Source organism: Elaeis guineensis, chromosome 2, assembly GCF_000442705.2.
Source record: "Elaeis guineensis isolate ETL-2024a chromosome 2, EG11, whole genome shotgun sequence".
NCBI classification, from domain to species: domain Eukaryota; kingdom Viridiplantae; phylum Streptophyta; class Magnoliopsida; order Arecales; family Arecaceae; genus Elaeis; species Elaeis guineensis.
The window spans coordinates 119,814,097-119,831,400 of record NC_025994.2 but is presented as its reverse complement, the minus strand read 5'-3'; the positions used below and the strand labels follow the sequence as shown (position 1 = coordinate 119,831,400).

Below are 17,304 nucleotides of genomic sequence, written 5' to 3'. Positions count from 1 at the left end.
TGTTGGATCTCTTTCTTTTCGATAGCCATCTTTCTTTTGTTTTACTTGCTGTTTGATTTGAATCACGGGTTTTTGGATGCTTTTGTGGTCGGATGAGATATGTAAGCTCGTAGCGTCGGCAGAACGTCTCATGCTGAAGTCAAATTTGTATTTATTTTGCGGAAGCCCGGGACAGTAGCAGATAGGGTCGGCATATTAGGCAGATGGGGCTTCATGTGGCTTTGGAACAACGAATATCCTGAAAGAAATGCTGAACTGACCGTATAGTGACTCAATATCTCATTTAAAAAAGTTAGAGGGAATTTATTTTGGGGACTTTAGATTTGTATACTATTTGTAATCATCCAGAATTTCATCTAAATATGCTAGCTATAAGTTATGTTTTAGATTTTTTGTGGCTTCATAAAGTATCTAAGATTTTTTTAGCAAATAAATGATGTGGAATTAAATGTATCTGATCCTTATAAATTGCATATTGATAAGGTTGATGTTGATGTTGAGAAATAGTGGTCTGAAACTGTTCGTAGATAAATAGATAAGGTATAGATGGTGATGTAGATAGAGGACCTTGGTGGCACGGGTTTGGGGAATAAAAGGAGAGCTGATGGTGATATGCTGTGGTGGTGAACCTCATAGAAAAAACTATTGCGTGCATCACATGCATGGCCATGGCAGTAATCACTGCAGCACAATGAATAGAACCCACATTGGTGCATCTTGATAATTGCTAGCATGACCGTGCAGCTTTTATAGTTCTAGTACATGGCTGATTTTTTTTTTTTTTTTTGTAAAAAATGTAGACTTTTATTAAACCAAATAAGCAGTAACAAGTTTAATTACAACAGCAGCTTATAGAGGGTTGGACAAAATATAGTCCAACCAAAAAGAAATATACATAAGATGATCCAGCCATTCTGTGATACATGCAAAAGTAGACCAAAATAAAAAAGATAAAAAATATAAAGTTTTAATTTTTTGACATAAAGAGAAGTAAAAGTAAGCTCCACAAAAGAAATGTGACTATCTGCAATGCATGACCCTTGGATGGTTGAATGGAGTGTGTTATTTGGTATTTCTCTGTTGAAGGCAAGTGTCAGGAAACAAGACTCTTCAAACTTGAAACCAAATAGATTGTAGAAAGAGACATAATACCATTCTATAAGTCCATACTTCATAAACCTGTACAGTGTTTCACAGACATCTATAAAGATGTATGAAGGGATTGAAGCATATCATGAACCTGTATTAATCTCCAGAATTCTGTACAGAACCATATAAGAGTATACATTTGCTGCTGAAGTATGTGTGGTATTGATAGGCATGAGTATGTAGCAAAGATGATACAGATGCAGTGCTAAAAATAGGATAAATCTGTATAATTTGAAAGCAAATTTTTGAGCTAAAGCCTCAAGCAAGTTAAATATGTGCCTCTTCCCATCAATATCAACTCTCATTGAGACATCATTTGAGATATAGTAATAGCAGCAGCAAAGGTCAAGTAAGGGACAACAACCATGCCAAATGTGTCCCAATTGTGATACATACCAAGCAATAACTGGGACAGCATTTGAAACCCAACTTCCATCAGTAATGAAGATATAAATTACATCATTTGGGAGATAAAGTGAATGCCAATTTAGTTGCCAAAGCTTTTGAAAGAAGTATCTTGAAAAGCATATCCTACTAGGTCGAACATCATCTGGGATGAAAGAGCCATAATCAAGCAAATATCGAATCCACAGAATGTACATTTGCAAGGCAAAACTGTGAAGTTCAATTTGAACATGAAGTGACAGCAGGCTGGAGATAATAAATGCCACACATAGCATAAATACTTAACACCCAGAAAGCTCAATTGAGAAAAACGCTGGAATAACGAGCCACAGTAGTATAAGATTAATATATGTTTGTAATATCTACCTTCTGTCAAATTGAGTACCATATCCATCAGATTGAATAAGACGAAAGCAATAATCATCAAAATTAGTCAACAAGTGCCATGTGAAATCACCCGGGTTTGCCTTGGAAGCCAGATAATCAGCTACTTAGTTAACTTCTCTATAGGTATGAGATATAGTAATACGAGGATTTGATACCTTTCAATGATATAAATATTTGAGAAAAGGAATATGAAAACAGTTCGAATCCTGTGGTTTATTTAACCACTGTATTACTATCAAAGAATCACCTTCAATCCATAGATTTGAAGCATTGCATTCTAAAATTGCAGTTCTAACTCCAAGCCATGGTGCCATCAGTTTAGCATATGGCACTATTGTGGTTCGCAAACACCTACCTCCAGCTTGCAAAGTATAAGAATCATGATTTCTTATAATATAACTAATAGCAGCTTTTCCATTTATCACAGATGCATCAAAATTTACCTTAAGTGTACCTATGGAAGGGGGCAACCATTTAACCTGTATAGGTGAAGATGATTCTGAAATTGATAAAGAAATAAGGCTACCCCAGTGCCGACACGGTATACTTAAGGATGAATGTAAAGATGACATTGTGGAATGAAAGAAAACAGCAGCTTTTCGAAGAATTTGAGCTGGAAGTATGGTGTTCTGACTGAATATTCTATCGCAACGTGGCTGCCAGATCAACCATGCCAAATACACCATAAGAACTTTCCTGGATTTCTCTACCAAGGCATTTGATAAAAAATTTAGCAAGTCCGACAAAGAATTCGGAATAAAATGAAGTTGGTACATGTGACAAAGTTACTGCCAGCATTCGCGAGAAACAGAACATTGAACAATTACATGGCTACAATCCTCCGGTGGATCAGTGCAAATATCACAGCATGGATGGCTCCTTGGGATAATATTGCAATTTGCAAGCACCACCTTACATGGTAGTCTTTCCCAACCTAGTCTCCACCAAAAGGTTTTGACTCGGTTTGAGATAGGCATTTTCCACACATGACTGCATTTGATAGGTCACAAATAAACAACCGAAGCATAAAAATCACCCATATTTCATTCCAAATTTCTCTGACAATTAAGAGGATGCTTAGTTGGGGGTAATTAAGGTCTGAAATGAAAATCAGAATGGATGACTCCCATTCCAACTATTTGGTTGGAGAGAGTTTCATTCCGATTTTTATTCTAAAGAAGAATGAAAATGATCCATTCCTTCCATAATCGAATCCAAAGTCATCCCAACGGAGCCAAAATCTTATTCCACTTAGGGGATGTTTGGTTCATAACCAAAATCGAAATGAAAATCGAAATCAGAATGGTTTGGAATCGGAATCGAAATTGGAATGGTCAAATCCTCCGAAGCATTTGGTTCGTGATTGAAATCGGAATCAAAATCGAAATTGGAATGAAAATTTAAATCCATAGAGGAGAGTAGGGATTGAGTTTTATATAGATTGAGTCATTCCCATTCCATCCTGAAATCAAAATCGGAATGGAACTCCTTTTAACCAAACAGTTGGCATGAGAGTCATCCATTCCGATTCCGATTCCGATTCCAGACCCCCACTCCCCCCAACCAAACACCCCCTTAAAAAAAAAAATCGTCTTTCCAGCTCCAACAGCTAGGCCAGCACCTCGTCCGATCGATCATACACTGCGGAGGTGAAGGTGCAATCTGGTGGGCCCGAATCTGATACGGGATTCGAGGATACAAACTGCCTAAGCGTTCGCCGGATGTCCTTGGCTGTGAACCGCCAGATGGCATTGTGATCGGCCCGCCAAAAGCTGGCGTCGCCATCTTGGTAGATCCATGCATCGGAGATTCAAAAGTCGAGGGCAAGGCTGGTGGTGTCGCGGTCCTTCTTGAGGCATTTGTGAAAGTAGTCATTGGAGGTGGAAGAGTACCAGGTGCGGACACCGATCTTGACATCGATGAGGGAGGGGCAGCGGAGGCAGGCGGTGAGATCATCAAGGATGAGGTGAGGGTGGGGATCGGAGCCGTCAAAGGTGGGGAGGAACTAGGTGCCGTGGAAGCCCAGGAAGAAGGTGCAGAGGGATGTGGGGATCGAAGGAGAAGAACAAGTAGAAGGCCACCTCATGGGCCCCACGGTCGTCGCGATGAGGGGGTCTAGCTGGCCCTCTGCAGCCTAATGGCCGGCTACTTGATGGTCTGAGAGCCTCAGCATTTTTTTTAATGATAATTTGCTATCTATATTTTTTTTAAAAAAATAAAATATTATTATTATATTTATTTTTTATTTAATATTAATTTTTTAAAATTTTAATTAAGAATAAAAATAAAAATTTAAGTTTACTCTGATTCCTATCTTTATATGAACCAAACAATAATAATGAGAATCATCGATTTCGATCCCAATTACAAATCAAATATTTCAGATAATTCGATCATTTCGATTTCGATTTTAATTTTGATTTCAATTTCAATTCATTTTTGTTTCAATTTTGATTCTGATTTCAATTGCAAATCGAGCACCCCCAAATGTAATGGCTAACGGCAGAATTCTTTCATTTTCAAAAGCAAGAATTGCTTTTATACCAATTTAATTTGCTCGTGTGTGCTGTGCAAGGGAAGCTGGCTACCGACAGGGTATGATCAGTGGGCCAGCAGAGGTGACCATTTCTGACCCCTCTATGAAGTTTGAACTATTGAGCTACATATGGATCTAAACTAAAACCCAATCAGGTGAACAAGTTCTGAGTACAGATCATAGACCCTAATTGAGTTCATGTTTACCGGATCTAAGCTAGAACTTTAGCTCAAACCTACCAACGAAGTCGAGCAAGGAGGTGACGGTGGCTGGGATGCATCATATTCCTCCTTGTATTCTTGCCCATGCCTACCTCCAGTCTTAGAACAAGGTTAGCGTGCTCCACCAGTCCTGTTCTCAGACACTTCAACCTTTACCCCTTTTCCACACCAGGGGTTCTTCCTCACCAGAACTGACCAGATACAGGTAATGTCTTGCTAGTGCCAGGAGCACAGTCCAAATTGGCTTTTGGCCTGGTCCTGCCAAGTGTGGTGCATGTGCATGAATAGCCATTCATTTATGACTTACCGGTCCTGGAGAAAAATATGCTACACCAACGTCATTTAAGTGATGTCATGTAGATGAGTTTTAGGAGTTTTCTGGCACGTGTTTGTTATGGTTTAGAGTTATGCTCCATGACCTACCTTGTCTTGATTTGGTTTGGTTTTGTTGATAATGTTGTTTTGCTTTATATATGACTCTTGTCATCATATCTCACTTTTGATTTCGTCATGTTTGCAAGGTTTAGCTGAGTTACATGGAGTTAGGACATGAGTTTAAACGTAACAGACTGACTTGCTTGACATGCTTGGGAGTTCATTGTAAGATGTCCTTGGAAAGCAAATAACCTATAGATTTGGAGAAGATGCTGCATTAACCTAATGCATAATTGTTTTTGAATCCCCTTCAAACCAAACTTGGGTATGAAGACGAATGACTGCCTCCCAAATTCCTGCCCATGCTCTATCCAATCCCACTATTGGCACTAAACAAGCATTCAATTGAAAAGCCAAACATCTTGCACATTTCTAATGATAAAAGCAATAGCTGATGTAGAATTAGATAGGGAACCATCAAAATTAATCTTCACAAGACCGGAAAAGGGATGACCAGCAAACAGTGATAGTAGATGAAGTAGGGATGGAAATGGATCGGATAATATCCATTCAAATCTGTTTTCATATCCGAATCTATTTGGATATAAAAAGAAATCTAAATATCCGATTAATATTCGCATTCACATCTATATTCGTTAAAGCAAAATGATGTGGATATAGATGACAACCATCCGATCCATATTCGAATATCCAATTCTACTTACAATCTTATTTAATTTTGTATAGCATTTATTATCTTTTAAAGAAAATATATAACTATATTAACATGCTATGAACTTGATTTATCATCCACTTAGCAATATCTTTGATTTTGTAATTATAAAGTTTAATTATCCGATTTTATCCATATTTATATCCATATTTTTAATATCTGATTTATATCCGTATCCGTTTAAAATAAATATGGATATGATTTTTTTGTATCCGACTAATATACATATCCGTATTTGTATCCGAAGGCAAAACAAATATGGATATGAATATGGATATACTGATATCCGACCCATATCCAATTCAGTTTCAGCTCTCAGATGAAAGTAACGGGGATGGAATTATAGACGCACCCCACTTCCCTGACCTATCATAAGGCCCATTTGATTTCACATTGAAGAGAGATTTGAAGCGAGATTATCAGAGAAACATAATACCATCCTTACCAGCTGACCAGGCCTGAGGAAATGATGCTTAATTAAATTACTGGCGAATCTTAGCCTTCCATAGCAAACACAATGTATAAAGCATTACAACCTTCATGCTTCGAGGCACCTGTGAGGATATGAACAAGTGATGGCAAAGAGGTAGGCACCGGCACCTGATGCTCAAACACATGTAATAAATTCCGGTAGGCTTGAAGCAAACTCACAAAGAATGGAGACATGTTCCACATTTTCCTGATTGTTAGGACATAGATCACAATAAATATGGTCTCGGCCTATAATTCCTCGAGCAACAAGGAGTTGTGTGCATGGTAGATTCAACCAAAGCCACTTCCACCCAAACAATTTAACTTGCATAGGCACATCAAGTTTCCACAGCCACTTAAAACATAGCTTTCTTGTAGCTCTTGCCACCAACAAGTCTGCAAAGAAAATATGAGTAATGGATGGCCCCGTTATCTAAATGCCTGAAGCACTTGATGGTCCACCACCATTTGCAACAACCTAGAAAATATATTAGAGCAAATGATAAATAGAATGGACAACCTTGATGCAACCCCATGCATGGTTGAAACCAATCCATTTGGATGCAGCTAACTAGTAGGGTAGATTGGGGGTTTAAAACATAGGCCTAGATCCAACTAATAAATCTAGGATGAAATCCGAAGTGTGCAAGGACAGCTAACCAAAAATCCCAATTCATCCTATCATAGGCCTTTTCCATGTCGGCTTTAATTGCCATTAGACTCTTTATCCTAGGGGCATGCATAAGAGAGCGCATTATTTCTTGAGCCACTGTAAATTTTTAAATATTTTGTAGCCCAAATCAAAAGCACCCTAAGTAGGGGAAATCAAATTAGGTAGTATAGGTGTGAGCATGTTCACTAAGATTTTAGCCACTATTTTATACACTATGTTGTTGCATAGACCAATGGGATGAACATCAATTATAAACAAGGTTTGTTGGGGATGAGGCTATTAATGTTCACTTCCAAGAGAAAAGAAGAAAGCCATGCTTGAATACATATTTGACCGCTGCTACAACATCATTCTTGATTATATGCCAGAACTCCTTGAAAGAAAAATAGAGGAAAACTATCTAGGCTAGGAGCTTTGTCTTGATCATCCACAGTAACAACGGCTAGCAATTTGTCATCCTAAAGCACAAAGATTCGATTGGACCTCCTTGGCATGGCCTTCCTTGATCCACATGATCCTAGATTTTTGCTGTCAAAAAATTTTCTGCATCATCACATTGAAATTATAGGCCCAAAGAGTGAGCAAAAGATCTCTATGTCCAATTTCTAATAGACCACCATCCCAAGCTTCCTTAAATTGCAATTGTAATAATTTCAAATTTAATGCATCCTCTATCCAAAAAATGTCACCCACATGAGTGTGGTTCGATCTTGTAAGGGTTATCTTTGTATTGTAATGTAAGAGAAATAGTCGAACCCTCAGAGATGACTGCCTTGGCAATGCTAAGGCCGCCTTACTATATCATTAGTACCATTATTTAAGATCCGAAGCTTTTGAAACCGAAAAGGGTTTCGATCTCTGTTCATGATGAACTAACATTATAAATAGCAGGACGTAATGATCGGATGCAAAACAGGCTAAATAATAGATTTTAAATTCAGAAAATAAGTCTATCCTTTGTATGTTTGTGAATGCCTGATCAATTCACTCGCAAACCCTTGCATATCCCAGCCGATCGTTACACCAAGTATATGACGGCCCTCAAACCCAGGTCAGCAAGTCTCTAAGTTTGAATCATGGATCGGAATTCTTGTATATCTTGATCCAACCGAAAAGGCCGACCTCCTTTGTTGTCCTTAATTAGCATGAAATCTCCCACTAATACTATAGATAGACCCAAGGTCTGGACCGCTGCCGGTGAATCCCCATAGAGCCTGCCTCGTTACCCATTGGTGCTTGCATACACAATCCGTGACACCCATGTTAGGCTCGAAGTTGGAGGAAAATAGACCATAGGCCACCTGACAGCTCGAGTGTGTGAAAGTAATTTGTCCCATATCCTTGCACGATATCATGAGATTACCCCCTGACAGACATTCAGCTGGTATCATATCAGTGTTCCATGCAGGTCCCGTTATCCTCAATATCTGGGATAAAGGCCTCTTTATTGCATGCACCAGGTGCAAGTGGACCGCGTCAAATCCCACGGTGGGTAAACATACCACGCTACCCCTTTTATTTCACCAATTCTTGATTGCGCGCTATCCATCATGCGTATACTTTGAGATTTGCTCTAATTCACTTGCACACGGTGCATGCAATAATTTCTTGAGGTAAAGACCCTTCTGACAATCTAGTCTCTAACAAACAACAAACATCCAACTTATGGTCCCTTATAATATTTTTTTTACATAATTTACAAAGGAGCATGAGACACCTCCATGGTTGCCTCCTTGTTAGGGTCATGCATATTAACAAACTCCCATCCCCCTCCTGAGGCCATCCCTCCTTCCAACCTATTTGTTGCTGTTTGTTTCATCTAAGATCGAAAGATGAACAACTGGACCTTACACAGTGATACTAGAGTAACTCGCAAAACAAAATCCGAGCCGAAGGTTTTCGTTCCGATAAGAACCCTCCGATGCTCAAATCAGGAATCAAAGAACAATAGAAGCGGCAACTGATTCTCTAAGAGGTGTTACTTACCTCGGTCCTTGGGACTTTAGTTATTTGTAGAGAATATGGTCCAACAACCGTGGAAACGTGCGGTTTCGAGGTTGTCGAATTGTTGGACATGCTGTAGTAGGTGACATATTTTAGCCCTTATCTGCTTCCGTAAGATTATGAGATTTAAACATCCTCTTTGCCTTTATTGAATATCTCCGAAGATCGTGCCTGACCTTTTGACCTTTTCAAGTTAGGTGAGTGGTGTCATCTCATGGCATATGAGGATCCCACTTATTAATTGCACAGACTGTCAATCAGGAGTTGAGAGTATGGAGAAATTTTAGCCTTCATATGCTCCCCATATAGAGGTATTTATTATTTTTGATATTTTTTACATGGTGTGGGTGGTTGTCATATGAGTCAGAAGGCCATTGAAGTATCAGAGTGGATCACATAATTGGTAGAACTCAAGTGAAGTCTCAGCTTTGCATGAAGATGGCTAAGTATAAAAATACCTCATCTCAGGATCACGTAATGGGTAGAACTCAAGTGGAGTCTTAGCTGGGCATGAAGATGGCTAAGTATAAAAATACCTCATCTCAGCATGAATATGATTCGAGATACCTCATCTCAGCATGAACATGGCTTAGGATACCTCATCTCAACATGAGTATAGCTCGAAATATTTCATCTCAACATGAGTATAACTCAGGATATCTCATCTCAGCATGAATATGGTTCGGAATATCTCATCTCAGCATGAATATAGCCCTGGATATCTCATCTCAACATGAGTATGACTCGGCCACTTCCAAATCTACATCCCGAATATGAATCCCGGCGGCACCGGCAAAACAACCCGATGAAGTCGATGCATGTTGTTTGGGCTGTTGGTTCAAGCGGTGGCTCAGAGTTATGGCCTTGTTGATGATCCTCCATTCGATCTGTAGTGTGAACAGTAGAGACAGTTCGCACCTCAGTTCAGAGAGAGGTTGATGTAGAGCATGTTCCAATTCTTCAACAACCAAGACCTCAGGCATTGGTGGAGACTCGACTCAATACCCCTACTCTGACCCATAGTTTGTGACTTAGGAGATCATTTATGTTTCTCCTTCGGAGCCAGTACATGGATGGCAAGTGAAGGCCCTACATCCATGGATCGATGCTCAGAGGCCACTTCTGGTTCGAGCATCTCAAGTGGAGCAAAACGAGACCTTCGCCCATTTGTTCCCTCCATTAGAAGCGTAGAGGATGGGAATGATCGGATTGGCTTCTTAGGGGTGGCCCAACTAGATGGCTTAGATGGAGGAGTGGAAGTATCTGCCAAACAAGAAGCCGAAGCTGCAGTACTTGTAGGTTCAGCTATTCAGACCCTAGCCACCCTTATCCAGCCAGGGTCTAAAAATGTCTTCGCATGAGCAGCTGGCTCTGGGTCAACCATCTCGTAGGCCCAACAAAGATACCCTAGCGTTCCACAAACATAACACAAACCAGGCAAATCCTCGTATATATGCAAATTCTTGCCATGTCTCTTGATCCTTCACCTTAATTGTAGTTCCTGGACAAATAGTTTGGTGAAGGTCCACTTGAACATAGACACAGGCAAATCCAACCCTCGCCACTGTAGCCGTCCGGTCATCAAGGAACCTCGGCGTGCCAGCCACCGAGGCTATAGGGAGGATTTTCTCCTCCCATAGTTCAATCAGAAGATACTGGCATTCACAAGCAAACAAAAGCATATTGTCCCTTCCCCGCTTGAAATTGGGGTGCCATTTTTCTAAGGTAGGAAGCTGGCCAGCGAAGGAACAAGGTCCCCAAGCCAAAGTCTTGTCCTAAACTTTCGATGGAAGCTTGAACACAAACAAACCCTCTGAGAGTGGTATATAGCTCGCAAATCGGCCCTCAAGCCCCGCCCAGCTCTTGCTCCTTTTGGATAAACTCAAAGGATAACCCTCCGAAGAACCTTACCGATGAGTGCCGCCTTCCATTTTTGAGCAAGCCAGTTCAACCTCAATTTCGGAGAAAGCCACTACCATTGTGAACCACTTTTGGAGTGCAACTAATTCGCACCACCGGGGCCTTAGGCATCTCTCAACAAAAGCGACAAGCACCTTAAAAAACCTGTGACCAAGAATGGCCATGCTTAACAGGTAAAGGTTGTTAAGATTTGACGTCTCGAGATTTGGTTCATATTGAGTCCACAGTGAGGTATGCGATGAAAAACGGAGTCCAACGAGATCAAGATCATCCCAAACGAAGTCCGAATAATCGAGATATACTCGATTGAAGTCGGCATGGAATTCGAAGTGGTGGAGGACCACCGACGACCGACGGTGGGCCGATGGAGCGGCAGCAGCGTGGCCGCACGTGGCCCAGGCGTGGCAGCGTGCGGGTGCGGTCCAGGCCCGAGCGCGTAAGTGCACAGGTCAGCCCAGGCGCACGAGCGCACGGGCGCGGCCCAGGCCCATGCGAGCCTGCGTCAGGGAGCCCGTAGCCTAGTCCACTGTGGACCGGACGGTGCATGTCTGGGTATGTGGATCGAGGGGGCATTTCTCCTCGGTTTCTTGCGGTCGATCGTGGACCGCGTGGCATTTTTGGATCGTTTCTCGTGGTCCATGGATTATTCCGTGTATCGGATCGCGATCTGATGGTCTGAGGCGCTGCTAGTGTTGATCCGACAGCTCAGAGGAGTTATTTGGGCCTTGTTAGGAGTCCTAATCATGATCTAATTGGGTTTTAAGCCTTTAAAAGGCCTGATACCTGAACAGAAAAGCGGTAACGGGCATGGTGGCTCGATTTTGATGGAAGAGAATTCACGGAGAGAGAGAGCAATGCGACGCTGAGAGGAGAAAGAGTAAGGAGGCTCCTGGACAGCGGACAGCGGTCGCTTCAGAGATTCAAAGGGATCTTCTTAGAGAGAGCTTTTGTGAGGAAAAACTTTCGGTAAGAAAGAAATTGAGTGTACGAGAGTTGAGGGTGAAATCTCCTCTTGTAATATTTTTTTCATAGTAAAGTTTACATGCCCCGTGGAGGTGAGTCTTTTTTGGCTGATCCACGTATTTGATTATTTTTTGTTTTATTTTTTTCTTTCTTCCTGCTGCATCATGCGGTATCGAAAAGGCCCTGGAAGGTGGTGTTCTGACCAAACATCCACCAACAAGTGGTATCAGAGCAAGGCGGTACAAAGATGCAGATTACAGCAGTGGTGAACAAGACAAAAGATGGAGAAGACAAGATCAATCAAGATGGAGATCAACAAGTTTGATGGAAAGAGTAATTTCTCCTTGTGGCAAGCAAAGATGAAGGATGTGCTCATCCAACAATGATTGATTAATACTCTCTTATATGAGGAGAAGCCGACCACCATGAAGATGAAGGATTGAGGACTGCTACAGATGTAGACGGTGAGTACCATCCGCATGTACCTAACAGACGAGGTGGTGATCTATGTGCTTGGCGAGACTTCTCCGACGGTACTGTGGTCGAAGCTCGAGGAGTTGTCTATGGCAAAATCTCTCACCAATACTCTTTTTCTCTAGAGGCAATTCTATCAGCTGCGGATAAGTGAGGGACAGAGCGTACAAGAGTATCTAAGTCACTTCCAGAATATCTCACCAACCTCTTTAGCATTTGTGAGAATATTGAGGAGAAGATCAGAACGCTGGTTTTGCTAATGTCGCTTCTCCCTTCATATGAGTCCTCGGTGAATGCTCTTCTAATGAAAAAGAGCACCATCAAGATGGACGAGGTCACTGCGACAATTCATCAGAATGAGGTTCTCAGGAGGGAGAATCCAGCTTCGAGCTCAGGTGGCGGTAGCTCAACTTTGGTGGTTTCTGGAGGAGCAGGAGGCAGTAGACGTAGCGATCGGAGATCGTGACGAGGACGGTCCAATCTAGGAGGGACTTGAACAAAATCAAGTGTTACCAGTGTGACGAGTTGGAGCATCTAGCTAGAGATTACTCTCAACTCAGGGATCGGATGATGGCTATTGTAGGGATGGTCAGTCGCGATTCAGAGGGAGATATCTGACGAGGTATCTACTTATTCTCAACAGTGAATTTTAGATTCTACATGCACCTATCATATATGTTGCAGAGAGGAGCAGTTTGACTCTCTAAAAAATAATGAGGGTACTGTTTATCTGTCGGATGGATCATGCTGTGAGATCAGAGGCATCGGAAAGATCAACTAGAGGACACATGATGGTGCAGTAAGAAGATTGAAAGAGGTCCGATACATATCCAACTTCAGGCAAAATCTTATCTCACTGAGTAGATTGGATTCGAGAGGCTACAAGACAGTAGCTGGTGAAGAAATCCTGAAGATGCTATGCGACGATAAAATTGTTCTGGAGGGGAAGAAGAGGAGGAGAAGACATTATTACTTGACGGAGAGCCCAGTGCAAGGTGGAGCTTCAAGAGCTAGGAGGAGCCCAGAGCGAGGTAGAGCTCAAAGTGGAGGTGGATTGGGCATGAGACAAAAGACTCAGGAGGATGAAAGGTGATATCGCAAGGTGAGATTCCTATTGCCGTATGATGATACCCTGAGTAGGTCTCAGATCAGGAAGAGCACAGCATATGATGAAAATGAGAGCGAGCGGCCTGGCTCGACTCCCATGTTTGTCCATCAATGATCAGTAGGCTATTGCCCCAGGGCATGGGGGCGAGGAGATCCAAAAGCTCTCAAACTGAGGAGGAGGCCGAATATCTAGTCGAGATGGAGATTGTTAGGATTTGACACTTCAAGATTCAATCTATAGTGAATCCACAGCGAGATCCGCGATGAAAAATAAAGTCCAACGAGATCAAAATCATCACAAACGGAGTCTGGATGATCGAGATATGCTCGATTGAAGTCGGCACAAAACTCTGAGCGGTGGAGGACCGCTGATAGCCGACGGTGGGCCGGTGGAGCGGTGGTTGTGTGGTCATGCACGACGGTGCATGGCCCAGGCGCGGCAGCATGCGGCCCGGGTGCGCAGGGTGCGGCCCAGTGCGCGGGCGCGGCCTAGGCCCGGGCACACTAGCGTGCGGCGTGGCCAGGCCGGCCCAAGCCTGCGAGTGCGCCGGCCGGCCCAGACCCAAGCGTGCGAGCACGCGGGTGCGGCCCAGGCCCACGCGATACAGCGTTTGGGAGCCCATAGCTCGATCCACCGTGGACCGAATGGTGCATGATCTGGTCTATGGACCAAGGAGGCGTTTCCCCTCGATTGGACCGCGTGGCATTTTTGGATCGTCTTTTGTGGTCCACAGACTATTTCATGAATCGGCTCACGATCCGATGGTCTGGAGCACTGTTGGTGTTGATCCGATGGCTCAGAGGAGTTATTTGGGCCTTGTTAGGAGTCTTAATCATGATCTAATTGGGTTTTAAGCCTTTAAAAGGCTTGATGCCTGAACAGAGAAGCGGCAATGGGCGTGGTGGCTCGATTTTGACGGAAGAGAACCCACAAAGAGAGAGAGCAGTGCGACGCTGAGAGGAGGAGCAAGGAGGCTCCTAGACAGCAATCGCTTCAAGGGTTCAGAGGGTCTTCCTAGAGAGAGCTTTTGTGAGGAAAAACTTTCTGTGAGGAAGAAATTGGATGTACGAGGGTTAAAGATGAGATCTCCTCTTGTAATATTTTTTTTCTTATAGTGAAGTTTGTATGCCCCGTGGAGGCGAGTATTTTTTAGCTGATCCACGTATTTGATTGTTTTCTGTTTTATTTCTTCTTTCTTCCTGCTGTATCGCACGGTGTCGAAAAGATCCTGAGAGGTGGTGTCCTGGCCAGACATCCACCAACAAAGGGCTAGGTCGATCATTTGTCAATCGCTATGCACCGACGGGCAGCCTGCAGCAAGATCTCGTCAACCCAGCCTCCCACACGACGGAGACTTCTAAGGCCATTTAGTTGGGATACGCCACGTTACCCGTAATTTGATAAATTCTGAGAATCGTTTATCTGTGATAATGGTTATGGAAGAAAATAATTTTTACTATATTTTTTTAATAAAAAAAATTATTATAAAAAATAATATTAAAAAAAGATTACTATGTTTGGTTGAAAATAAATTTACATAAAAATATGATCAAATTTATAAATATATTTTTCAATATAAAATAATTTTTTAATACTATGATAGTATTGTTATCTCTGATTAGTTTTTATATAATGACTAAATCATATAGCCCTTTATATATTACCATCTTCATCTTAATTTTTTTTTTATTGAATAAATTTGAAAAAATATTAAAATAAATTCAATAATTACATATACAGCTTTATTGGAGATATTTTTGTCAAGTATGAATTACCGTCATTTAAAAATTTATCAAATACTAACCCACCATGGTATTTATTTTATCTTCTCTCTTCAAAAAATAAGTATGAGGTCCATCGATTTTTTTACCATCTCTTTCTTTTTTTTTTTCATATCAAATATGATAAAGCATGATAAGCATGAGAAACTGTATTCAGCCACTCCAAGCCTCCCACCCACCTAATCGAGACCCCTGAGGATGGAAAACACAGTAAAAATTGAGAGGAAAATGATGGATCAAAAAATTTAGAAGGAAAAGACCATTTTCACATAACTTGATCATTTTTTTCTTTCATGTATCTTTCTTTTTTTATGTCATTCTCATTTTTAAAAAATTTGTGATGGAAGAGAGAGCACTTGAGAAAGATCAGTGCAAGATTTTGAGAGCTTAATCTCACTAGAAGCTAAAAGTAGGAGTTTTGACATCTTAATTTTGATAGATGCTCAAAGAGATTTGAAGATTTTTGTGAGATCTAACCACCTGTTCCAATCCGATCTGATTCAATTGGAGACAAGTAGATATATCTGATCCGATCCGATCTCTGTCTATCCTCTATTTTATCATGTTTGATTCGAGATGGGTACAAGATAGATATAGATATAAATTTTTTTTATAATAGAATAGATATAGATATTGACTAATCTGATTCATACTCAACTTGTTACCGTCTCTAGTCGGAACACCGTCTTTTCCTTCCAATCTCCCATCAGGGCTGTGTTTGGACAAAAGGGTCCTACAAAAATGGCTACTTTATCCTACAAAATGTGATAGATCATGATTTGCTAGGGACCAAAAAAAGCTATTTATTGTGACATCATACAAGTGATGGCATAGAAAGATGCTTGTGCAATTTTTTTGATGTGTTACTATTCTCTGAAGTTGTGCTCCATAAATTGATACCGGCCTTATATTAATGAGAACTTAATGATCATTATTGATGTTTCTATATGCATTACTATTGAGGGGGACCATTAATATGGATATGATAGATCACTTTATGTCTCTTTTTTAATAAATAATAATAATAATAAATAAATACAAACTTCAGACAGGATAAATTCAATCCCTTCACGATAAACTCAAGCCTTTCAAAAATAAATATAAATAAATTTAAAATAAATAAAAATAAAATAAATATAAATTTTGTCAAATAAATATAATTGCTCTAAAATAAATATAAACTAAACCTCCACCTCAATCCCTGACACGTGTGGACTTTCACACAACTCACGTGAATGACAAATGAGCTTCCATCCCATATGCATTAGTGACATTTTTTTTATTTTATTTCAAATCCAAATGGATGACAAAATAACTATTAACTTTTTGTTTATTACGTTAATGTCCATGCAAATCAGATGGTAAAGAATCTGATTGGATTTGGAGCCAAAACAATAAAACAAATCTCAAATAAAATCAACACCATCAATCATGATTTAAAATATATAAAATAGTCGGAAGCTGTTCTTTTCTTAACTTCTGAGGTCTCTTGCATATGCATCAAACTGGGAAAAATGGATTGTAAAAACATAGCTAGTGAGGAAAAATACAACCCAAAATACATATTTTCCCATTCTAAATCGTTGATCTTGATTTAAATATTTTTAAAATATATAAATTAAATTTCAACTAATATGAATGATTTTAAAATATAGATTGCATTGAAATCTAATATCATTCCATTGAAATGGTTAATTTCACATTCATTTGATGCATAGATTAATAAAAAAAAAATCTTAAAAATGCATAACTTCTAACTTTTCATCAAATTACATATCATATATCATGATCAACAATGTTGATTTTTATTCTGAGAGAAACCCTTTTTTTGGGACTTTTGACTAGGTTACATGCTCTTCAGAAATGGTCACACAAATAAACTTGTTCAGTGACAACCTAATTAAATGTCACTAGATCGTGTTGCCTTCAACCACATGCTTAGTTCATGCTCAACTTATGTTCAAGGAGACTTCGTGTATCTCCACTCTTACTGTATGCAACAACAGTAACAGTCAGTTACACAGATTGCTTGGAATAATAACATTTCTATTGCTGAAATCTCCGAGTCCAAATTTAAGGTTTTTTACAATGTACCCTTGATTCA

The 17,304-nt window shown here is 40.4% G+C and overlaps 1 pseudogene; it reads right to left on the bottom strand.

Annotated features, from left to right (window-relative positions):
- Positions 1 to 128: 128 nt before the first annotated feature.
- LOC140855385 (inositol polyphosphate multikinase beta-like) lies at positions 129 to 4,114 on the bottom strand (annotated as a pseudogene).
- Positions 4,115 to 17,304: the final 13,190 nt, after the last annotated feature.